General features: G+C 38.1%; 1 non-coding gene across 1 annotated transcript; it reads left to right on the forward strand.

Moving 5' to 3' along the window:
- Positions 1-19,059: 19,059 nt before the first annotated feature.
- On the forward strand, positions 19,060-19,167 carry LOC148564215 (small nucleolar RNA R71). The gene has a single exon (XR_015884666.1). It is a non-coding gene; the product is annotated as a small nucleolar RNA R71 (small nucleolar RNA).
- Positions 19,168-23,435: the final 4,268 nt, after the last annotated feature.

Genomic DNA, 23,435 nt, shown 5'->3' on the forward strand with positions numbered 1-23,435 from the left:
GGTGCACTTGTCGGAAGGAATTTTGCCGATCGTGCAATTTCCGAAATCGTAGCATAACAAGTTTATGCGCATCAGGTCACCTTGTAAATCTCAGTTAGGCGGATTCAAATGTATTAAGAGATTATAGTGTACCAAAAGATAATTAAAATAGGATAGAGATACTTATGTAATTCATTGGTGAGTTTTCAGATAAGCGTATAGAGTTGCTTTCGTTCCTCTGAACGTCTGCTTTCCTGCTGTCTTCATCCAATCATTCCTACTCCTTTCCATGGCAAGCTTTATGTAGGGCATCACCGTTGCCAATGGCTACATCCCATCCTCTCTGTGAAAATGGTCCAATGTGTTGTCACTGCATGGCTAATCATCTGTCGGTTCTCGATCATACTCGAATAGGATTTACTATCCTTTTGCGTCTGTCACTACGCCCAGCACTCACGAATTTGAAGCTCATCATAGCCATCCCTTCCCAGATCCTACTCGGAATACCACAGACAAGGTTTAGACTTTCCGGATCTCAAGAATGGCCATCCATGGGTTCTAACTTATACCACGAAGATTCTAATATCTCGGACTCGGTCCTCTGTATTAGATATCTAACAGATATTCATTCTAGCTTGTTTGCATGTAGAACGGAAGTGTTTGTCAAGCACACGTTCATAAGTGAGAATGATGATGAGCGTCACATAATCATCACATTCATCATGTTCTTGGGTGCGAATGGATATCTTAGAATAGGAATAAGCTTGAATTGAATAGAAAAACAGTAGTACTTTGTATTAATTCGTGAGGAACAGCAGAGCTCCACACCTTAGTCTATGGTGTGTAGAAACTCTACCGTTTGAAAATACGTAAGTGATAATGGTCCAGGCATGACCGAATGGCCAGCCCCCATGAAAGTCTAAGATAGCATAAAACTGATCAAAAGATCCCCTACAAAGATAGTAAAAAGTCCTATTTATACTAAACTAGTTACTAGGGTTTACAGAAATGAGTAAATGATGCTGAAATCCACTTCCGGGGCCCACTTGGTGTGTGCTTGGGCTGAGCATTGAGCTTTACACGTGTAGAGGTCTTTCTTGGAGTTGAACGCCAGTTTGTAACCTGTTTTTGGCGTTTAACTCCACTTTGCAACCTGTTTCTGGCGTTTGACTCCAGAATGCAGAATGGAACTGGCGTTCAATGCCAGTTTACGTCATCTATCCTTAATCAAAGTATGGACTATTATATATTGCTGGAAAGCCCTGGATGTCTACTTTCCAATGCAATTAAGAGCGCGCCATTTGAAGTTTTTTAGCTCCAGAAAATCTACTTTGAGTGCAGGGAGGTCAGAATCTAACAGCATCTAGAGTCGTTCTTCAACCTCTGACTCTAATTTTTCTCAAGTCCCTCAATTTTAGCCAGAATTTACCTGAAATCACATAAAAACACACAAACTCATAGTAAACTCTAGAAATGCAAATTTTAATTAAAAACTAATAAAAATATACTAAAAACTAACTAAATTATACTGAAAACTATGAAAAAACAATGCCAAAAAGCGTATAAATTATCCGCTCATCACAACACCAAACTTAAATTGTTGCTTGTCCCCAAGCAACTGAAAATCAAATCGGATGAAAAGAAGAGAATATACTATAAATTCCAAAATATCAATGAAACTTAGCTCCAATCAGATGAGCGGGACTTGTAGCTTTTTGCCTCTTGAATAGTTTTGGCATCTCACTTTATCCATTGAGGTTTAGAATGATTGGCATCTATAGGAACTTAGAATTCAGATAGTGTTATTGATTCTCCTAGTTCAGTATGTTGATTCTTGAACACAGCTTCTTTATGAGTCTTGGCCGTGGTCCTAAGCACTTTGTTTTCCAGTATTACCACCGGATACATAAATGCCACAGACATATAACTGGGTGAACCTTTTCAGATTGTGACTCAGCTTTGCTAAAGTCCCCAATTAGAGGTGTCCAGGGTTCTTAAGCACACTCTTATTTTTGCTTTGGACCTTGACTTTAACCGCTCAGTCTTAAGTTTTCACTTGACAACTTCACGCCACAAGCACATGGTTAGGGACAGCTTAGTTTAGCCGCTTAGGCCAGGATTTTATTCCTTTACGCCCTCCTATCCACTGATGCTCAAAGCCTTGGATCCTTTTTATTTACCCTTGCCTTTTGGTTTCAAGGGCTATTGACTTTTTGCTCTTGCCTTTTGGTTTAAAGAGCTTTTGGCTTTTTCTGCTTGCTTTTTCTTTTTGTTTCTTTTTTTTCGCTATTATTTTTTTCTGCAAGCTTTTGTATTCACTGCTTTTTCTTGCTTCAAGAATCATTTTTATGATTTTTCAGATTATCAAATAACATGTCTCCTTGTCGTCATTCTTTCAAGAGCCAACATATTTAACATTCATAAACAACAACTTCAAAAGATATATGCACTGTTCAAGCATACAATTAGAAAACAAAAAGTATTGCCACCACATCAAAATAATTAAACTAGTTTCAAGGATGAATTCGAAACCATGTACTTCTTGTTCTTTTGTTTTTAGAACAGTTTTCATTCAAGAGAGGTGCTGGATTCATATTCATAACTTTAAGGCATAGACACTTAGACACTGATGATCATGTAATAAGACACAAATATAAATAAACATAAAGCTCAGAAATCGAAAAACAGGAAATAAATAGACAAGGAGATTAAGGAATGAGTCCACCTTAGTGAGGGTGGCGTCTTCCTCTCCTTGAAGAACCAATGGTGCTCTTGAACTCCTCTATGTCTCTTCCTTGTCTTTCTTGCTCCTCCCTCATAGCTCTTTGATCTTCTCTAATTTCATGGAGGATGATGGAGTTCTCTTGATGCTCTGATGAGCGGATGTTTTATACGCTTTTTGGGGTTACTTTCATGTAGTTTTTAGTATGTTTTAGTTAGTTTTTAGTTTATTTTCATTAGTTTCTAGGCAAAATTCATATTTCTGGACTTTACTATGAATTTGTATGTTTTTTTGTAATTTCAGGTATTTTCTGGCTGAAATTGAGGGAGCTGAGCAAAAATCTTATTCAGGCTGAAAAGAGGACTGCTGATGCTGTTGGATTCTGACCTCTCTGCACTCGAAATGAATTTTCTGGAGCTACAAGAGTCCAATTGGCGCGCTTTTAATTGCGTTAGAAATTAGACATCCAGGGCTTTCCAGCAATATATAATAGTCTATACTTTGCTCAAGGATAGACGACATAAACTGGCGTTCAACGCCAGTTCCATGTTGCAGTCTGGCGTTCAGCGCCAGAAACAGGTTACAAATGGGAGTTGAACGCCAGAAACAGGTTACAACATGGCGTTTAACTCCAGAAACAGCCTAGGCACATGAGAAGCTTAAGTCCCAGCCCCAGTACACACCAAATGGGCCCCAGAAGTGGATTTTTGCACCATCTATCATAGTTTATTCATTTTCTGTAAACCTAGGTTACTAGTTGAGTATTTAAACAACTTTTAGAGATTTATTTTGTATCGGATGACATTTTTATATTTGAACTTTGTACTCTTTCACGGCATGAGTCTCTAAAATCCATAGTTGGGGGTGAGGAGCTCTGCTGTGTCTCAATGAATTAATGCAAGTATTTCTGTTTTCTATTCAAATACGCTTGTTCCTATCTAAGATGTTCATTCGCGCTTCATTATGACGAAGGTGATGATCCGTGACACTCATCACCATTCTCAACCCATGAACGTGTGCCTGAAAACCACCTCCGTTCTACATTAGATTGAATGAGTATCTCTTAGATTTCTTAATCAGAATCTTTGTAGTATAAGCTAGAATCCATTGGCAGCATTCATGAGAATCCGGAAAGTCTAAACCTTGTCTGTGGTATTCCGAGTAGGATTCAAGGATTGGATGACTGTGACGAGCTTCAAACTCGCAAGTGCTAGGCGTAGTGACAGACGCAAAAGGATAGTAAATCCTATTCCAGTATGATCGAGAACCGACAGATGATTAGCCGTGCGGTGACAGCGCACCTGGACCATTTTCACTGAGAGGACGGATGGTAGCCATTGACAACGGTGATCCACCAACACACAGCTTGCCATAGGAGGAAACTTGCGTGTTTGAAGAGGAGTACAAGAGGAAAGCTGAAATTCAGATGACAAAGCATCTCCAAAACTCCAACATATTATTCATTACTGCATAACAAGTATTTATTTTATGCCCTTTCACCTTTTTACAATTCAAACTAAGAATTATTATTGATATTATATCCTGACTAAGAATTGCAAGATAACCATAGATTGCTCCAAACCAACAATCTCCGTGGGATTCGACCCTTACTCACGTAAGGTATTACTTGGACGACCCAGTGCACTTGCTGGTTAGTTGTGCGAATTTGTAAGAAATAGTAATATTGATATTGACATATACAAATTCGTGCACCAAGTTTTTGGCGCCGTTTCCGGGGATTGTTCGAGTTTGGACAACTGATGGTTCATTTTGTTGCTTAGATTAGGAAATTTTGTCAATTGGGTCAGAGTCTTTTACTTTCTTTTAGAATCCTTATTTTCTTTTTCAAGTTTTTCGAAATTTTATTTTTTTACTAATAATTGATTTTTTCTGTTTGAGTTTAGTTTTATATTTTAAGTTTGGTGTCAATTGCATGTTTTATATTTTCCTTTAAAATTTTTGAATTTATGTTCTTTGTTTTTCTTGGATCTTCAAGTTGTTCTTGTTTGATCTTTAGTTTTTCTTGTTTTTCTTGTGCTTTTGCAAGACATTAGTTTTCGAAAAAAATTCTATTCTTAGTTATTAAAAATACTTCTTCAAAATAAGTGTTACATTTACAGCTCAATTGGCTAGAGCGTTGGTTTATGTTCTTGGTAATTGGCTATCTTCTTGTTAAAAACTTTTTCAAAATTAATTTTTCTTTGAATAAATCTTGTGCCAAACTTTAAGTTTGGTGTTTTCTTGTTGATTTTTCTTTAGTTTTCGAAAATTTTGTTTTGGTTTTCTAATAATTTTAAGTTTGGTGTTCTATCTTCATGTTCTTGTTGTTCTTGTGAATCTTCAAAGTGTTCTTGAGTCTTCCTTGTGTTTTGATCTTAAAATTTTTAAGTTTGGTGTTCCTTGGTGTTTCCCTCCAAAAATTTTCGAAAATAAGGAGCATTAGATCTAAAAATTTTAAGTTTTGTGTCTTTTTATTGTTTTTCTCTTTCCTCATTGAATTCAAAAATATCTTTTTCCTTTATTTTAATTGATTTTTCGAATTTTCCTTTTAAAAATTCGGATTTTATTTTAAAATTTTTTATTTTATCTTATCTTAGTTTTAAAATTTCAAAATTCAAATTTATATCAAAAATCATATCCAAAATTTTTCAAATCTTCTTAATTAAGTAATTATTTTAGTCTTAAATTTTTTGTTCTTAATTTTTGAATTCTATATTTAATTTCAAACTATTTTATTCTCTTTTCTTTTATTATTTATTCGTTCCCCTTTTACAAAAAAAAATATAAAAATATATTCTATTTGCTATTCGTATCAATTTCCTTTTTTCCATCATGGATCTAAGTGGAATTGAACAGTCCAGAAGGACTCTGGGGTCATATGCTAACCCTACTACTGCTTCATATGGGAGTAGTATCTGTATACTCTCCATTGGAGTCAGTAGCTTTGAGTTGAATCCTCAACTCATTATTATGGTGCAGCAAAGTTGCCAGTATTCCGGTCTTCCACAGGAAGAACCTACAGAGTTTCTGGCACAGTTTTTTTAGATTGCTGACACAGTATATGATAAGGAAGTAGATCAGGATGTCTACAGATTATTACTGTTTCCGTTCGCTATAAAAGACCAAGCTAAGAGGTGGTTAAACAACCAACCTAAGGCTAGCATAAGGACATGGAAACAACTGACAAAAAAATTCCTGAATCAATACTTTCCTCCAAAACGGATGACACAGCTAAGGCTGGACATCCAAGGCTTTAAACAATGAGATAATGAATCTCTTTATGATGCTTGGGAGAGATACAGAGAGATGCTAAGAAAATGCCCCTCTGAAATGTTTTCAGAGAGGGTTCAGTTAGACATCTTCTATTATGGGCTTACAGAAAGGGCTCAGATTTCTCTAGATTATTCAGCTGGTGGATCTATCCACATGAGAAAGACAATTGAAGAAGCTCAAGAGCTCATTGATACAGTTGCCAGAAATCAGCATCTGTACCTAAGTAGTGAACCTTCCATGAAAGAAGATGCTAAAACAGTGACTGTTGAACTCAGCTCTGCAGAACAAGCTACTGAGTTCAATCAGCAATTGAATTTTCTAACAAAACAGTTAGCCAAATTTAAGGAGAGACTACAAGAGACAAGAATGGCTAATATAATATATGGAAGTACAATTAAAGCAAACAAAGCAGCAGCTGTCAAAACAAATAACAGAAGAGTGCCAAGCAGTTCAATTAAGAAGTGGGACAACATTAGATGCCCCACCTCAAGGTAGCAGGAAGTCAAGAAATGAGCAAACTACCCAAAATCCATTTGAGGACAGTAAGAGCCCGGAGAGGAATAATTCTGGCACTCAAATGCCAGAAATTGGGTGGAAAGCTGGCGTTGAACGCCCAAACCATGCTTAGTCCTAGCGTTCAACCCCAGAAACAAGCAAGGACTTGGCATTGAACGCCCAAAGAAAGCACAGTTCTGGCGTTCAGACGCCAGGAACAGGTGAGGAGTTGGCGTCTAATGTCACTCCAGCTTCCAACCCTAGCATTCAAATGCCAGTGAGGGATCAGACATACACAAGTGCTGATAACAACCCCTCTAAAAAGGCTTCTCCAACCACTTCTGTAAGAAATAAGCCTGCAGCAACTAAGGTTGAGGAATATAAAGCCAAGATACCTTATCCTCAAAAACTCCGCCAAGAGGAGCAGGATAAGCAATTTGCTTGCTTTGCAGATTATCTCAGGACTCTTGAAATAAAGATTCCGTTTGCAGAGGCACTTGAGCAAATACCTTCTTATGCCAAGTTCATGAAAGAGATCTTGAGTCATAAGAAGGATTAGAGAGAAACTGAAAGAGTTCTCCTCACTGAAGAATGCAGTGCAGTCATTCTGAAAAGCTTTCCAGAAAAGCTTAAAGATCCCGGGAGCTTTTTGATACCATGCACCTTAGAAGGTAATTGCACCAAGACAGCTTTATGTGATCTTGGGGCAAGCATCAACTTAATACCTGCATCCACTATCAGAAAGCTTGGTTTAACTGAAGAAGTTAAACCAACCCGGATATGTCTCCAACTTGCTGATGGCTCCATTAAATACCCATCAGGCATGATTGAGGACATGATTGTCAGGGTTGGGCCATTCGCCTTTCCCACTGAATTTGTAGTGCTGGAAATGGAGGAGCACAAGAGTGCTACTCTCATTCTAGGAAGACCTTTCCTAGCAACTGGACGAACTCTCATTGATGTCCAAAAGGGGGAAATAACCCTGAAAGTCAATGAGGATGAGTTTAAGCTGAATGCTGTCAAGGCCATGCAGCATCCAGACACACCAAAAGACTGCATGAAAATTGATCTTATTGACTCTCTAGTGGAGGAGATCAACATGGCTGAGAGTCTCGAATCAGAGCTGGAAAACATCTTTAAAGATGTTCCGCCTAATCTAGAGGATTCAGAGGAATTGAAAGAGCCTCTAAAACTTCCTCAGGAAGAGGAAAAACCTCCTAAACCCGAGCTCAAACCATTACCACCATCCCTGAAATATGCATTTCTGGGAGAAGGTGACACTTTTCCAGTGATCATAAGCTCTGCTTTAAATCCACAGGAAGAGGAAGCACTAACTCAAGTGCTACGGACACACAAGATAGCTCTTGGGTGGTCCATAGGTGACCTTAAGGGCATAAGTCCAGCTAGATGCATGCACAAGATCTTATTGGAGGACAATGCTAAGCCAGTGGTTCAACCACAGAGGCGGCTAAATCCAGCCATGAAGGAAGTGGTGCAGAAAGAGGTCACCAAATTACTGGAGGCTGGGATTATTTATCCTATTTCTGATAGCCCCTAGGTGAGCCCTGTCCAAGTTGTCCCCAAAAAGAGAGGCATGACAATGGTTCATAATGGAAAAAATGAACTGGTTCCTACAAGAACAGTTACAAGGTGGCGCATGTGTATTGACTACAAAAGGATCAATACAACCACCAGAAAGGATCATTTTCCTTTACCATTCATAGACCAGATGCTAGAAAGATTAGCAGGTCATGATTATTACTGCTTTTTGGATGGCTATTCAGGCTACAACCAAATTGTAGTAGATCCTCAGGATCAAGAAAAAACAGCATTCACATGTCCATCTGGAGTGTTTGCTTACAGAAGGATGCCATTTGGGCTGTGTAATGCACCTGCAACCTTTCGGAGATGCATGCTCTCTATTTTCTCTGATATGGTGGAAAAATTTTTGGAAGTCTTCATGGATGACTTCTCAGTATATAGAGACTCATTCAGCTCCTGTCTTGATCACCTAACACTTGTTCTGAAAAGATGCCAAGAGACCAACCTAGTTTTAAACTGGGAAAAATGTCACTTTATGGTGACTGAAGGAATTGTCCTTGGGCATAAAATTTCAAACAAGGGAATAGAGGTGGATCAAGCTAAAGTGGAAGTAATTGAAAAATTACCACCACCTGCTAATGTTAAGGCAATCAGAAGCTTTCTGGGGCATGCAGGATTCTACAGGAGGTTTATAAAGGATTTTTCAAAAATTGCAAAACCTCTGAGCAATCTGCTAGCTGCTGACACGCCATTTGTGTTTAACATAGAGTGCCTGCAGGCGTTTGAAACTCTGAAAGCTAAGCTGGTCACAGCACCAGTTATCTCTGCACCAGACTGGACATTACCATTTGAACTAATGTGTGATTCCAGTGACCATGCCATTGGTGCAGTACTGGGGCAGAGGCATGACAAGCTTCTGTATGTCATTTATTATGCTAGCCGTATTTTAAATGATGCCCAGAAAAACTACACAACCACAGAAAAAGAATTGCTTGTAGTGGTTTATGCCATTGACAATTTTAGATCATACTTAGTAGGATCCAAAGTGATTGTGTACACTGACCATGCTGCTCTTAAATATCTACTCACAAAGCAGGATTCAAAACCCAGGCTCATAAGATGGGTGTTGCTTCTGCAGGAGTTTGATATAGAAATAAGAGACAGAAAAGAGAGACAGAAAACCAAGTGGCTGACCATCTGTCCCGGATAGATCCAGTAGAAGGGGCGTCCTTTCCCTCTATTGAGATCTCTGAAACATTTCCGGATGAGCATTTGTTTGAGATTCAGGAAACACCATGGTTTGTAGACATTGCAAACTATAAAGTTGCAAGGTTCATACCCAAGGAGTACAGCAGGCAACAAAAGAAAAAAATTAATTACTGATGCAAAGTACTACTTGTGGGATGAACCATATCTCTTTAAGAGATGTGTAGACGGAATAATCCATAGGTATGTGCCTAGAGAAGAAGCACAGAGGATCTTATGGCATTGCCATGGATCACAATATGGAGGCCATTTCGGAGGTGAGCGAACAGCCACCAAGGTCCTCCAATGTGGCTTCTACTGGCCTACACTCTATAGAGATTCCCGAGAGTTTGTACGTAGCTGTGACAGTTGCCAAAGAGCTGGTAATCTGCCTCATGGTTACGCCATGCCTCAACAAGGAATCTTGGAGATTGAGTTGTTTGACGTGTAGGGAATTGACTTCATGGGACCTTTCCCACCATCATACTCAAACACATATATTCTGGTGGCAGTCGACTATGTATCAAAATGGGTAGAGGCCGTTGCCACACCCACCAATGATACTAAAACAGTGCTGAAGTTCCTCCAGAAACATATCTTCAGCAGGTTTGGTGTCCCTAGGGTACTAATCAGTGATGGGCGCACTCACTTCTGCAACAAACAGCTTTACTCTGCCATGGTCCGGTATGGGATTCACCACAAGGTGGTGACTCCATATCATCCACAGACAAATGGGCAAGCTGAAGTTTCTAACAGAGAACTAAAAAGAATCCTGGAACGGACTGTAAGAACCCGTAGAAAGGATTGGGCACGAAGCTTGGATGATGCTCTGTGGGCTTACAGAACAGCATTCAAGACTCCTATAGGGACCTCCCCATACCAACTTGTGTATGGTAAGGCTTGTCACCTGCCCGTGGAATTGGAACATAAGGCCTACTGGGCAACCAGATTCCTAAACTTTGATGCCAAATTAGCTGGAGAAAAAAGATTGCTCCAGCTGAATGAGCTAGAGGAATTCAGATTCACTGCTTTCGAAAATGCCAAGCTTTATAAAGAGAAATAAAAAAGGTGGCATGACAGAAAGCTATCATCTAGAATCTTTGCACCAGGACAAAAGGTTCTGTTGTTTAACTCTAGGCTCAGGCTATTCTCCGGGAAACTGAAATCCCGGTGGAGGGGATCATATGTGATTACAAGTGTATCACCATACGGTTATGTGGAGCTTCAAGACATTGATTCTGATAAGAAGTTCATTGTTAATGGACAGAGAATCAAGCACTATCTTGAAGGCAATGTTGAGCAAGAGTGCTCAAGGCTGAGGCTAGATTAAAAGCTCAGCATGGTCCAGCTAAAGACAATAAAGAAGCGCTTGCTGGGAGGCAACCCAGCTATTAGCAAACTTTTTCTGTTATTTTATTTTATTTTATTTTATTTTATTTTATTTTTCATTTTAATTACATGAGCTTAATATTAACAAGGTAAAGAATCAATTGCATAAGTTCACAGGGCTACAGAAGGATTCAAAGCACAAAACAGAAAAAAAGGAGCTCACTGGCAAGAAAACGCCAGTAAAAGGCTGTTTTGGGCGTTCAACGCACAAAAGAAGTATCCACTGGGCATTGAATGCCAGTAAGGATAGCCATCTGGGCGTTAAACGCCAGAAGGAAGCATCTTCTCGGCGTTGAACGCCAGAAAGAAGCACCTTCTGGGCGTTTAACGCCAGATTTACAGCATCCTAGGCATTCAGAAAAATGCCCAGTGACAAAGGAGTTCCTGGCATTCAACGCCAGAAAGAAGCAACAGCTGGGCGTTGAACGCCCAGGAGAAGCAGCATTTGGGCGTTAAACGCCCAAAACATGCAGCATTTGGGCGTTTAAACGCCAGGATGGTGGGGAGGAGGTAAATTCGTTTTTACTTCACAATTTTTATTTTAATTTTAATTTTCATGTTTCAATTCATGATTTCTTGCATAAACATGTTACAAACTCTCAATTCCAAAAATCTTTTAACCCTAATTTCTAAAAACCTTATTTCAAAAATATCAAATGTATCTTAATCTATAAACACAAATCCTTTTTTTCTCAATCCAATCCAACTCTTTTTCAAATTTTCCAAAACAAATCTATCTCTTTTCCTTCTAAAATCTTTTCAACTCATCAATATCTTTTTCAAATCTCCACATTATCTTTTTCAAAAGTCAGATTTATCTTTTTCAAATATCTTTCATATCTTTTCAATTTTAAATCACATCTTTTCATATCATACTTATCTTTTCCAAATTACTTTTTCTATCATATCTTTTTCAAAAGATTTTCGAAACCTACCCCCTACCCCTTAAATATTGGCTCGGACCCTCCCCCTCTCCTCCACAAGTTGCGCCTAGCTCCCCGTCTATCCCTCTCCTTTCTTTTCTTTTTCTTGAGGACAAGCAAACCTCTAAGTTTGGTGTGTTTATCCGTGATCACTAAACCATACCCCCTAAGATCATGGCTCCTAAAGGAAAACAACCCACTCCAAGAGACAAGAAAGAGAGTATTCCAAAACCACTTTGGAATCAAGGGAAGTTCTTAACCAAAGAACATTCAGACCATTACTACAAAATAATGGGTCTAAGATCAGTGATCTCGGAAGTCAAGTTCGATCTGAAAGAAGATGAATATCCGGAGATCCAAGAGCAGATTCGAAACAGGAACTGGAAAATCCTAGCTAATCCTGAAACAAAAGTGGGATGGAATATGGTTCAGGAGTTCTACGCTAATCTGTGGCAAACAGACAGGCAGAGAATATCTAGAACTGCCCTCTATGACTATCGGACTTTGGTCAGAGGAAAGATTATTCACATCCACCCTGACAAAATCAGGGAGATCTTTAAGCTACCTCAGCTGAAAGATGACCCAGACTCCTTTAATAGGAGAATGATGAGAACAAACAAGGGCCTGGATAAGATTCTAGAGGATATATGCATCCCTGGAGCCAGGTGGACCACCAGCAGCAAGGGCGTCCCAAATTAACTCAAGAGAGAAAATCTCAAACCAGTCGCCAGAGGATGGCTGGACTTCATTGGGCGCTCTATATTGCCCACTAGCAACCGTTCTGAAGTCACCGTTAAAAGAAGAGTGATGATCCATTGCATTATGTTGGGAAAAGAAGTGGAAGTTCATCAACTGATTTCATGTGAATTTTACATAATTACAAACAAGAACTCCAAAGATGCCAGATTGGCTTATCCAAGCTTAATCTCTATGCTCTGTAAAGATGCTGGAGTAAGGATGGGAATAACGGAGTATATCTCAGTGGAGCAACCAATCACTAAAACCACAATGGAAAAACAACAAGTGTAGGATGACCCCATCAAGAGAAGAGCACAGGAATTTCTCCCGAAAATCCCTCAATTTGAATATTGGGAACATCTTGAAGCATCTGTTACTAAGTTGCAAGAAGCTATAGACCAAATAAAGGAAGAACAGCAAAATCAAAAGAGCATGCTCTGCAAACTGCTCAGAGAACAAGAAGAGCAAGGGTGTGAACTGAAGGAATTAAAGCGTCAGAAATTATCTCTTGAAGGGCCAAGCACTCCACAGACTAAAGAGGCATCCACTTCCCAACTTCAAGGTTGTTGAGTTCTAATCTTAGCCTTAACTCTATGATAATTGTTCTTATTTGAGTTTTACCTTAGAAGTTATATATAAATAGTAGTAATTAGTATCTATATTTTGATTTTATCTCCAATTAAACTATAATTTATTTTTCTCATCATCATTAAACATGAATAAAATAGCAGATTTTCTTTAGAATAAGGAGGCAATTTCTTTCGAGTTTTTAATAAGAAAAATTCTAATTATTTACATGTGGTGGCAATGCTTTTTATCTTCTGAATGAATGCTAGAACAGTGCATATGTCTTTTGAATTTGATGATTATGAATGTTAAATATGTTGGCTCTAGAAAGAATGATGAAAAAGGAGAAATGTTATTTGATAATCTGAAAAATCATAAAAAAATGATTCTTGAAGTAAGAAAAAGCAGTGAATACAAAAGCTTGCAAAAAAAAAAAAAAAGAGGAGAGCGAAAATAAAAGAAAAAGGAAAAGCAAGCAGAAAAAGCCAATAGCCCTTAAAACCAAAAGGCAAGGTTAATAAAAAGGATCCAAGGCTTTGAGCATCAGTGGATAGGAGGGCCTAAAGGAATCAAATCATGGCCTAAGCGACTAAACTAAGCTGTCCCTAACCATGTGCTTGTGGCGTGAAGGTGTCAAGTGAAAACTTGAGACTGAGCGGTTAAAGTCAAGGTCCAAAGGAAAAAGAAGAGTGTGCTTAAGAACCCTGGGCACCTCTAATTGGGGACTTTAGCAAAGCTGAGTCACAATCTGAAAGGGTTCACCCAATTATGTGTCTGTGGCATTTATGTATCCGGTGGTAATACTGGAAAACAAAGTACTTAGGGCCACGGCCAAGACTCATAAAGTAGCTGTGTTCAAGAATCAACATACTGAACTAGGAGAATCAATAACACTATCTGAATTCTAAGTTCCTATAGATGCCAATCATTCTGAGCTTCAATGGATAAAGTGAGATGCCAAAACTCTTTGGAAGCAAAAAGCTACTAGTCCCGCTCATCTAATTAGAATTTGAGCTTCACTCAAAAAATCTGAGATATTATTGCTTCGTAACTTATTTGTATTCTATTTTATTTGTCTAGTTGCTTGGGGACAGCAACAGTTTAAGTTTGGTGTTGTGATGAGCGGATGTTTTATACGCTTTTTGGGGTTAATTTAATGTAGTTTTTAGTATGTTTTAGTTAGTTTTTAGTTTATTTTCATTAGTTTCTAGGAAAAATTCATATTTCTAGACTTTACTATGAGTTTGTGTGTTTTTCTATAATTTCAGGTATTTTCTGGCTGAAATTGAGGGAGCTGAGCAAAAATCTGATTCAGGCTGAAAAGAGGACTACTGATGCTGTTGGATTCTGACCTCTCTGCACTTGAAAAGGATTTTCTGGAGCTACAGGAGTCCAATTGGCGCGCTTCCAATTGCGTTGGAAAGTAGACATTCAGGGCTTTCAACAATATATAATAGTCCATACTTTGTTCAAGGATAGACAACGTAAACTGGTGTTCAACGCCAGTTCCATGTTGCAGTCTGGCGTTCAGCGCCAGAAATAGGTTACAAATGGGAGTTGAATGCCAGAAACAGGTTACAACCTGGCGTTTAACTCCAGAAATAGCCTAGGCACATGAGAAGCTTAAGTCTCAGCCCCAGCACACACCAAGTGGGCCCCAGAAGTGGATTTCTGTACCATCTATCATAGTTTATTCATTTTCTGTAAACCTAGGTTACTAGTTGAGTATTTAAACAACTTTTAGAGATTTATTTTGTATCGGATGACATTTTTAGATCTGAACTTTGTACTCTTTGACGGCATGAGTCTCTAAACTCCATTGTTGGGGGTGAGGAGCTCTGCTGTGTCTCGATGAATTAATGCAAGTATTTCTGTTTTCTATTCAAATACGCTTGTTCCTATCTAAGATGTTCATTCACGCTTCATTATGACGAAGGTGATGATCCGTGACACTCATCACCATTCTCAACCCATGAACATGTGCCTGACAACCACCTCCGTTCTACATTAGATTGAATGAGTATCTCTTAGATTTCTTAATCAGAATCTTCGTGGTATAAGCTAGAATCCATTAGCAGCATTCATGAGAATCCGGAAAGTCTAAACCTTGTCTGTGGTATTCCGAGTAGGATTCAAGGATTGGATGACTGTGACGAGCTTCAAACTCGCGAGTGCTGGGCGTAGTGACAGACGCAAAAGGATAGTAAATCCTATTCCAGTATGATCGAGAACCGACAGATGATTAGCCGTGCGGTGACAGCGCACCTGGACTATTTTCATTGAGAGGACGGATGGTAGCCATTGACAACGGTGATCCACCAACACACAGCTTGCCATAGGAGGAAACTTGCGTGTTTGAAGAGGAGTACAAGAGGAAAGCTGAAATTCAGATGACAAAGCATCTCCAAAACTCCAACATATTATTCATTACTACGTAACAAGTATTTATTTTATGCCCTTTCACCTTTTTACAATTCAAACTAAGAATTATTATTGATATTATATCCTGACTAAGAATTGCAAGATAACCATAGATTGCTCCAAACCAACAATCTCCGTGGGATTCGACCCTTACTCACGTAAGGTATTACTTGGACGACCCAGTGCACTTGCTGGTTAGTTGTGCGAATTTGTAAGAAATAGTAATATTGATATTGACATATACAAATTCGTGCACCATGCTCTACCCTTAGTTGTCCCATGTTGGAACTTAATTCTCCTAGGAAAGTGTTTATTTGTTCCCAATAAATCTGTGGAGGAAAGTGCATCCCCTGAGGCATCTCAAGAATTTCATGGTGAGGAATCTCCTCATACTCATGTTGAGGTCCATGATCTCTTATTTGCTCCATCCTTTTCTTAGTGATGGGCTTATCCTCTTCAATGAGGATATCTCCCTCTATGTCAATTCCAGCTGAATTGCAGAGGTGGCATATGAGGTGAGGAAAGGCTAACCTTGCCCAAGTGGAGGACTTGTCAGCCACCTTGTAAAGTTCTTGAGGTCTAATCTCATGAACTTCCACCTCCTCTCCAATTATGATACTATGGATCATGATGGCCCGGTCTATAGTAACTTCAGACCGGTTACTAGTAGGAATGATTGAGCGTTGAATGAACTCTAGCCATCCCCTAGCCACTGGTTTGAGGTCATGCCTTCTTAGTTGAACCGGCTTGCCTCTTGAGTCAATTTTCCATTGAGCTCCTTCCTCACATATGTCTATGAGGACTTGGTCCAACCTTTGATCAAAGTTGACCCTTCTTGTGTAGGGGCGTGCGTTCTCTTCCATCATTGGCAAGTTGAACGCCAGCCTTACATTTTCCGGACTGAAATCTAAGTATTTTCCCCGAACCATAGTAAGCCAATGCTTTGGAATTGGGTTCACACTTTGATCATGGTTCCTTGTGATCCATGCGTTTGCATAGAACTCTTGAACCATTAGGATCCCGACTTGTTGAATGGGGTTGGTAAGAACTTCCCAACCTCTTCTTTGGATTTCAAGTCGGATCTCTGGATACTCATTCTTCTTGAGCTTGAAAGGAACCTCAGAGATCACTTTTTTCTTGGCCACAACTTCATAGAAGTGGTCTTGATGGACCTTTGAGATGAATCTCTCCATCTCCCATGACTTAGAGGTGGAAGCAATTGCTTTCCCTTTCCTCTTTCTAGAGGTTTCTCTGGCCTTAGGTGCCATAAATGGTTATGGAAAAATAAAAAGTTATGATTTTACCACACCAAACTTAAAATGTTTGCTCGTCTCCGAGCAAAAGAAGAAAGAAAGAAGTAGAAGAAGAAGAGAAATGGGGGAGAGGGAGAGAGAGTAGGTTTCGGCCAAGTAGAAGGAGGGAGGATTGTGTTGTGTGAAATAGAAGAAGGAATGAGGGGTTTATATAGAAGTGGGGAGGGGTTTAGGGTTCGGCCATTTAGGGTTGGGTTTGGGAGGGAAAATATTTTGAATTTGAAGGTAAGTGGGGTTTATGGGGAAGAGAAGATGGATGTGAGTGGTGAGGGGGTGATGGGAAAGAGTGATTGAAGTGATTGGTGAAGGGCATTTGGGGAAGAGAGTTATGAAAAGGTGTGAAGATGAGAGAATAGGGTTAGGTGGGGATCCTGTGGGGTCCACAGATCCTGAGGTGTCAAGGATTTTTGATCCGTGTACCCTTTAGACGTGTAAAACGCCCTATACATGCAATCCTGTCGTTTAACGCCAGACTGCTGCCTGTTTCTGGCGTTAAATGCCACTTCCATGCTCTGTTCTGGCGTTTAACGCCAGGTAGATGCTTGTTCTTGCCGTTACACGTCAGCTTGGTGCTTTTTTCTGGCATTAAACGTCAGACAGATGCTTGTTTCTGGCGTTTAAATGCCAGACTGTTCTCCTCCAGGGTGTGCTATTTTTCATTCCATTTTTCACTCTGTTTTTGATTTTTTAGTAGTTTTTGTGACTTCACATGATCATCAACCTAAAGAAAACATAAAGTAACAATGGAAAATAAATAAATATAAATAGATAACATTGGGTTGCCTCCCAACAAGCGCTTTTTTAATGTCAATAGCTTGACAGTGAGCTCTCATGGAGCCTCACATATGTTCAGAGCAAGGTTGGAACCTCCCAACACCAAACTTAGAGTTAGAATGTGGGGGTTCAACACCAAACTTAAAGTTTGACTTTGGGGGCTTTGGTTGACTCTGCAGTGAGAGAAGCTTTTCATGCTTCCTCTCCATGGTTACAGAAGAAGATCCTTGAATTTTATACACAAGGTTGTCCTCATTCAGTTAAAGGATCAATTCTCCTCTGTTCACATCAATCACAGCTCTTGTTGTGGCTAGGAAGGGTCTTCCAAGGATGATGGATTCATCCTCATCCTTCCCAGTATCCAGGATTATGAAATCAGCAGGGATGTAAAGGCCTTCAACCTTTACTAGCATGTCCTCTACTTGTCCATAAGCCTGTTTTCTGGAGTTGTCTGCCATCTCTAATGAGATTCTGGCAGCTTACACTTCAAAGATTCCCAGTTTCTCCATTATAGAGAGTGGCATGAGGTTTATCCTTGATCCAAGGTCACATAAAGCCTTCTCAAAGGTCATGGTGCCTATGGTACAAGGTATTAAGAACTTTCCAAGATCCTGTTTCTTCCGAGGCAATCTCAGTTGATCCAGATCACTTAGTTCATTGATGAGCAAGGGAGGTTCATATTCCCAAGTCTCATTACCAAATAATTTGGCATTCAGCTTCATTCTCTTCAGAAGAAGAATACTCATCAGAGCTCATGAATGGCATAAGAAGGTTCAATGGAATCTTTATGGTCTCTAGATGAGTCTTAGATTCCTTTGGTTCCTCAGAGGGAAACTCCTTGTTGATCACTGGGCGTCCCAGGAGGTCTTCCTCACTGGGATTCATGTTCTCTCCCTCCCTTGTAAGTTCGGCCATGATGGTTAAATCAATGGCCTTGCACTCTCTTTTTGGATTCTCTTCTGTATTGCTTGGGAGAGTACTAGGAGGGGTCTCAGTGACCCTTTTACTCAGCTGGCCCACTTGTGCCTCCAAATTTCTAATGGAGGACCTTGTTTCATTCATGAAACTTAAAGTGGCCTTAGATAGATCAGAGACTATATTTGCTAAGCTAGATAGATTCTGCTCAGAATTCTCTGTCTGTTGTTGAGTGGATGATGGAAAAGGCTTGCTATTGCTAAACCTGTTTCTTCCACCATTATTAAAGCCTTGTTGAGGCTTTTGTTGATCCTTCCATGAGAAATTTGGATGATTCTTCCATGAGGGATTATAGGTCTTTCCATAAGGTTCACCCATGTAATTCACCGCTGCTATTGCAGGGTTCTCAGGATCATAAGCTTCTTCTTCAGAAGATGCCTCTTTAGTACTGTTGGATGATTTCTTCAATCCATTCAGACTCTGAGAGATCATATTGACTTGCTTAGTCAATATTTTTATTCTGAGCCAATATGGCATTTAGAGTATCAATTTCAAGAACTCCCTTCCTCATGGGTGTCCCATTATTCATAGGATTCCTTTCAGAAGTGTACATGAACTGGTTATTTGCAACCATGTCAATGAGTTCTTGAGCTTCTGCAGGCGTTTTCTTTAGGTGAATGGATCCACCTGTAGAATGGTCCAGTGACATCTTTGATATCTCAGACAGACCGTCATAGAATATATCCAGGATGGTCCATTCTGAAAGCATGTCAGAAGGACACCTTTTGGTCAGTTCCTTGTATCTCTCCCAAGCTTCATAGAGGGATTCACCTTCCTTTTGTCTGAAGGTTTGAACATCCACTCTAAGATTACTAAGCTTTTGAGGAGGAAAGAACTTGGCTAAGAAAGTTGTGACCAGCTTATCCCAAGAGTTCAGGCTATCCTTAGGTTGAGGGTCTAACCATATTCTAGCTCTGTCTCTTACAGCAAATGGGAAAAGCATAAGCCTGTAGACCTCGGGATCAACCCCATTGGTCTTAACAGTATCACAGATCTGTAAGAACTCAATTAAGAACTGAAAAGGATCTTCAGATGGAAGTCCATGAAACTTGCAATTCTGTTGCATCATAGAAACTAATTGAGGTTTAAGCTCAAAGTTGTTTGCTCCAATGGCAGGAATTGAGATGCTTCTTCCATGTAAATTGGAATTTGGTGCAGTAAAGTCACCAAGCATCTTCCTTGCATTGTTATTATTTTCGGCCATGTTGTCTTCTTTTTCGAAAATTTTTGTCAGATTTTCTCCAGAGAGTTGGGCTTTAGCTTACCTTAGCTTCCTCTTCAAAGTCCTTTCAGGTTCAGGATCAGCTTCAACAAGAATATTCTTATCCTTGCTCCTGCTCATATGAAAAAGAAGAGAACACAAAAGAAAATATGGAATCCTCTATGTCACAGTATTGAGATTCCTTTATGTGAGTATAAGAGTAGAAGAATAGAAGAAGAGAAATTCGAACACCAAGAGGAAGAGAGGGTTCGAATTTTGAGATGAAGAGAAGTGTTAGTAATTAAATAAATAATTAGAAGGAGATGAGAGAGAGGGAATTCCGAAAATTAAATAAATTAAAATAAAAATATTTTTGTTTTTAATTTGAAATTAAAATAAAATTAGAAAATTAGAAAATAAATAAAATTAAAATTAAAATTAAAATAATTAGTTAATTAAAAAGGAATTTTGAAAAAGAGGAAGGTGATTTTCAAAAATTAGAGAGAGAGAATTAGTTAGGTAGTTTTGAAAAAGATATGATTGAAACAAAAAGATAGGATTGATTAAAAAATTTGAAAATCAATTTTAAAAAGGTAAGAAGTTAGAAAGGAAGTTAGAAAAGATTTTGAAATTGATTTTGAAAAAGATGTGATTGAAACTTAATTTGAAAAGGATTTGAAAAAGAAATTTAAAAAGATTTGATTCTGAAAATTAATGTTGATTACTTGACTAACAAGAAACTAAAAAGATATGATTCTAGAGTTTAAAGATTGAACCTTTCTTAATAGGCAAGTAACAACTTGAAAAAAATTTTTTTTTTTTGAATCAAAATATTAAATGTTAACATTGAATTCGAAAAAGATAAGAAAAAGATTTTGAAAATCAATTTGAAATTTTTGAAATTATGAAAGAAAAAATGAAAAAGGTTTGATTTTTGAAAAAGATTTGAAAAAGATAGAATTTTTAAATTGAAAATTTGATTTGACTCATAAGAAACAACTAGATTTTAAAAATTTTTGAAAAAGTCAACTCAAATTTTCAAATTTGATGAGAAGAAAAAGGGAAAGATATATTTTTTTATTTTTGAATTTTTAATGATGAAAGAGAAAAACACAAAATTGACACAAAACACAGAAATTATGAATCAAAACAACTAATGCATGCAAGAACACTTTGAATGTCAAGATGAACATCAAAAACACTTTGAATGTCAAGATGAACACCAAGAACTTATTTTTGAAAAATTTTCAAGAAAAGAAAACATGCAAGACACCAAACTTAAAAAATTTTTATTCTTTAGAAATTAACAAATTGAAAATGCATATGAAAAACAAGAAAAGACACAAAACAAGAAAATATGAAGATCAAACAAGAAGACTGGCCAAGAACAACTTGAAGATCATGAAGAAAGCAATGCATGAAATTTTCGAAAATAATTTTTAGAAAATTAAAAGGATGCAATTGACACCAAACTTAAAACTTGACTCTAGACTCAAACAAGAAACACAAAAATATTTTTGATTCTATGATTTTATAAATATTTTTTTTTATTTTTCAAAAATAAGAATAATAAAAACAAAAAGGTTAAAATTAAAATAAAGTTACCTAATCTGAGCAACAAGATGAACCGTCAGTTGTCCAAACTCGAACAATCCCCGGCAACGGCGCCAAAAACTTGGTACGCAGAAATCGTGACGGTTCCATTCCTTGGTAACGGCGCTGATGGGGGGCAGAAGTTGGTGAATTAAAAATTATTAAAATAGTTACGTTGCAAGTATAGTTCTTAACTCACCAAAAATCTTCCTATCAATTTAGAAATATGTCACAGAGAGTTTAAATTAAAAATTACTGGGAGTTTAAGTCCCAGGTCGTCTCCCAACGAGTTGCAGAAAAGTGTGCTATTTTATTAATCAGATGTTCCAAGAAGTTGAGTTAAGTAGAGGGAAAATTAAAAAGAGGAAATTTAAATAATATGAATAAAAACCTTGACTGGGAGTTGATTAGTTGGAATTTCTATTATTGATGGAATGATCTCAAGATTAATTTATAATTAATGGTTGTTTTGTTTAGTTATCCTTTACCAGGTAAAGGAAAGTCAAACAAGTTGGAATGCTAGATCTATTCATGAGTTGCAACCCACTTAGTTCAAAGGGATTAGTGTTAGTGATTAGATAACAATTCAACAGTTAACCCAATTACAATTTTTATTTTAATCCTTCCAACTCAAGAGTTCCTTTCAATCAACTCCCCATCAAGTGAGGGAACTACTCACTCATTGCAAATAATAAATCCATAACACATGAAAGGGAATTAAAAGAAGGCATGATTATTGGAATGGAGAAATAAATTAAAATGGAAGAAATAATCCTTGTATCAAATAATCATGAAAGTATTCAAAGGAAAAAATTAAACAAAGCAAAGAACATGGAAGAATAAAACCAAGTTAAGAGAACGAACTAGAATGACGAGGTCTTGATGAGGAAAAATAACTCTTCTCAATGTTGCAATGCTAAGATCAATTCCCAAAATTAAAATTCTAAAACCTAGAGAGAAAAACCTAGAGGAGGAAAAACTAGCTCTAAAACGGTCAACTGTGTAGAATGAATGTTGTTGTTTGTTTCTGCATATTCTCTGGCTCTAGTCTGCTGTTCCGGGCCGAAAACTGGGTCGAAATAAGGTCCAAAATCGCCCCCAGCGAAGTCTGCAGATTATGCAGATCGCACATGTCACGCGATCGCGTCATTCGCGCTTTTCCTTGCCACGCGTTCGCGTCATCCACGCTACCACGTCGCCTGAGCTTTTCCAATCCGCGTGGCCGCGTGAGCCATGCGGCCGTGTCACTGCGATTCGCTCTCCTTCGCGCGTTCGCGTGAGCCATGCGACCGCGTCACTTCTCGCTGGTTATCTCCACAAATTCTTGTGTTCCTTCCATTTTTGCTAGCTTCCTTTCCAATCTCCAACTCATTCATGCCCTATAAAGTCTGAAACACTCAACACACAGATCACGGCATCGAATGAAATAAAGGAGAATTAAAAATACATAATTAAAGTCTCTAGGAAGTAGTTTTCAAACATGTTATAAATTCAGGAAGGGATTATAATTTCATGCTAATTTAATGAATAAGTGGGTAAGGATCATGATAAAACCATACAATTAAACACAATATAAACCATAAAATAGTGGTTTATCAACCAACCCACATTTAAACATCGGCATGTCCTCATGCTTAATTGAAGGAGATAAGGAAATAAGCATGAACACGTAGAAACTCATGAAATGCAATGCAAGCCTATATATAAATAAATGCAACTATATGATTCTTGCCCACTTGATCAAAAGTAAATAAGCTCTTCAAAACAATTACAAATCAAATTCCACTAATTCTATCATTATACAATAAAACAGATAAAGGTGCAAGAAGATAGCTCATGAAAGCAGGGAACATGAAAATTCAAGCATTGAACCCTCACTGATAATGTATGTACGCTCTAATCTCTAGTGTATAGGGTAATCACTCTATCCTTCTCTAATCATGCTTTCTAACTTTTGTTTTTCTCCTAACCAATCAACAACAGTTAATATACCAATGCAAATATCATGAGGTCTTTTCAAGGTTGTAATGGAGCTAAGGTACAGGTAGGGGTATACATTTGGTCAAGTGAGCTAATAAATTGAATCTTTAATTAACCCAAGCTTCAACCCAACCTATATATATTTTTTTTATGTAATCTTAAAGTTCATACCTAGCTACCCAGAATTCCCATTTTCTATTCATACTCATGTATCAACTTTATATTTGATTTTTATCACATGTGCATTGATCTTTGAATTCTGAATTTAACATTGGGGTAATTTTGTCCCCTTATTTATTTATATA

The sequence above is a fragment of the Arachis ipaensis genome, chromosome B5 (assembly GCF_059453495.1).
Source record: "Arachis ipaensis isolate K30076 ecotype BB chromosome B5, ASM5945349v1, whole genome shotgun sequence".
In the NCBI taxonomy this organism is placed as follows: Eukaryota; Viridiplantae; Streptophyta; class Magnoliopsida; order Fabales; family Fabaceae; genus Arachis; species Arachis ipaensis.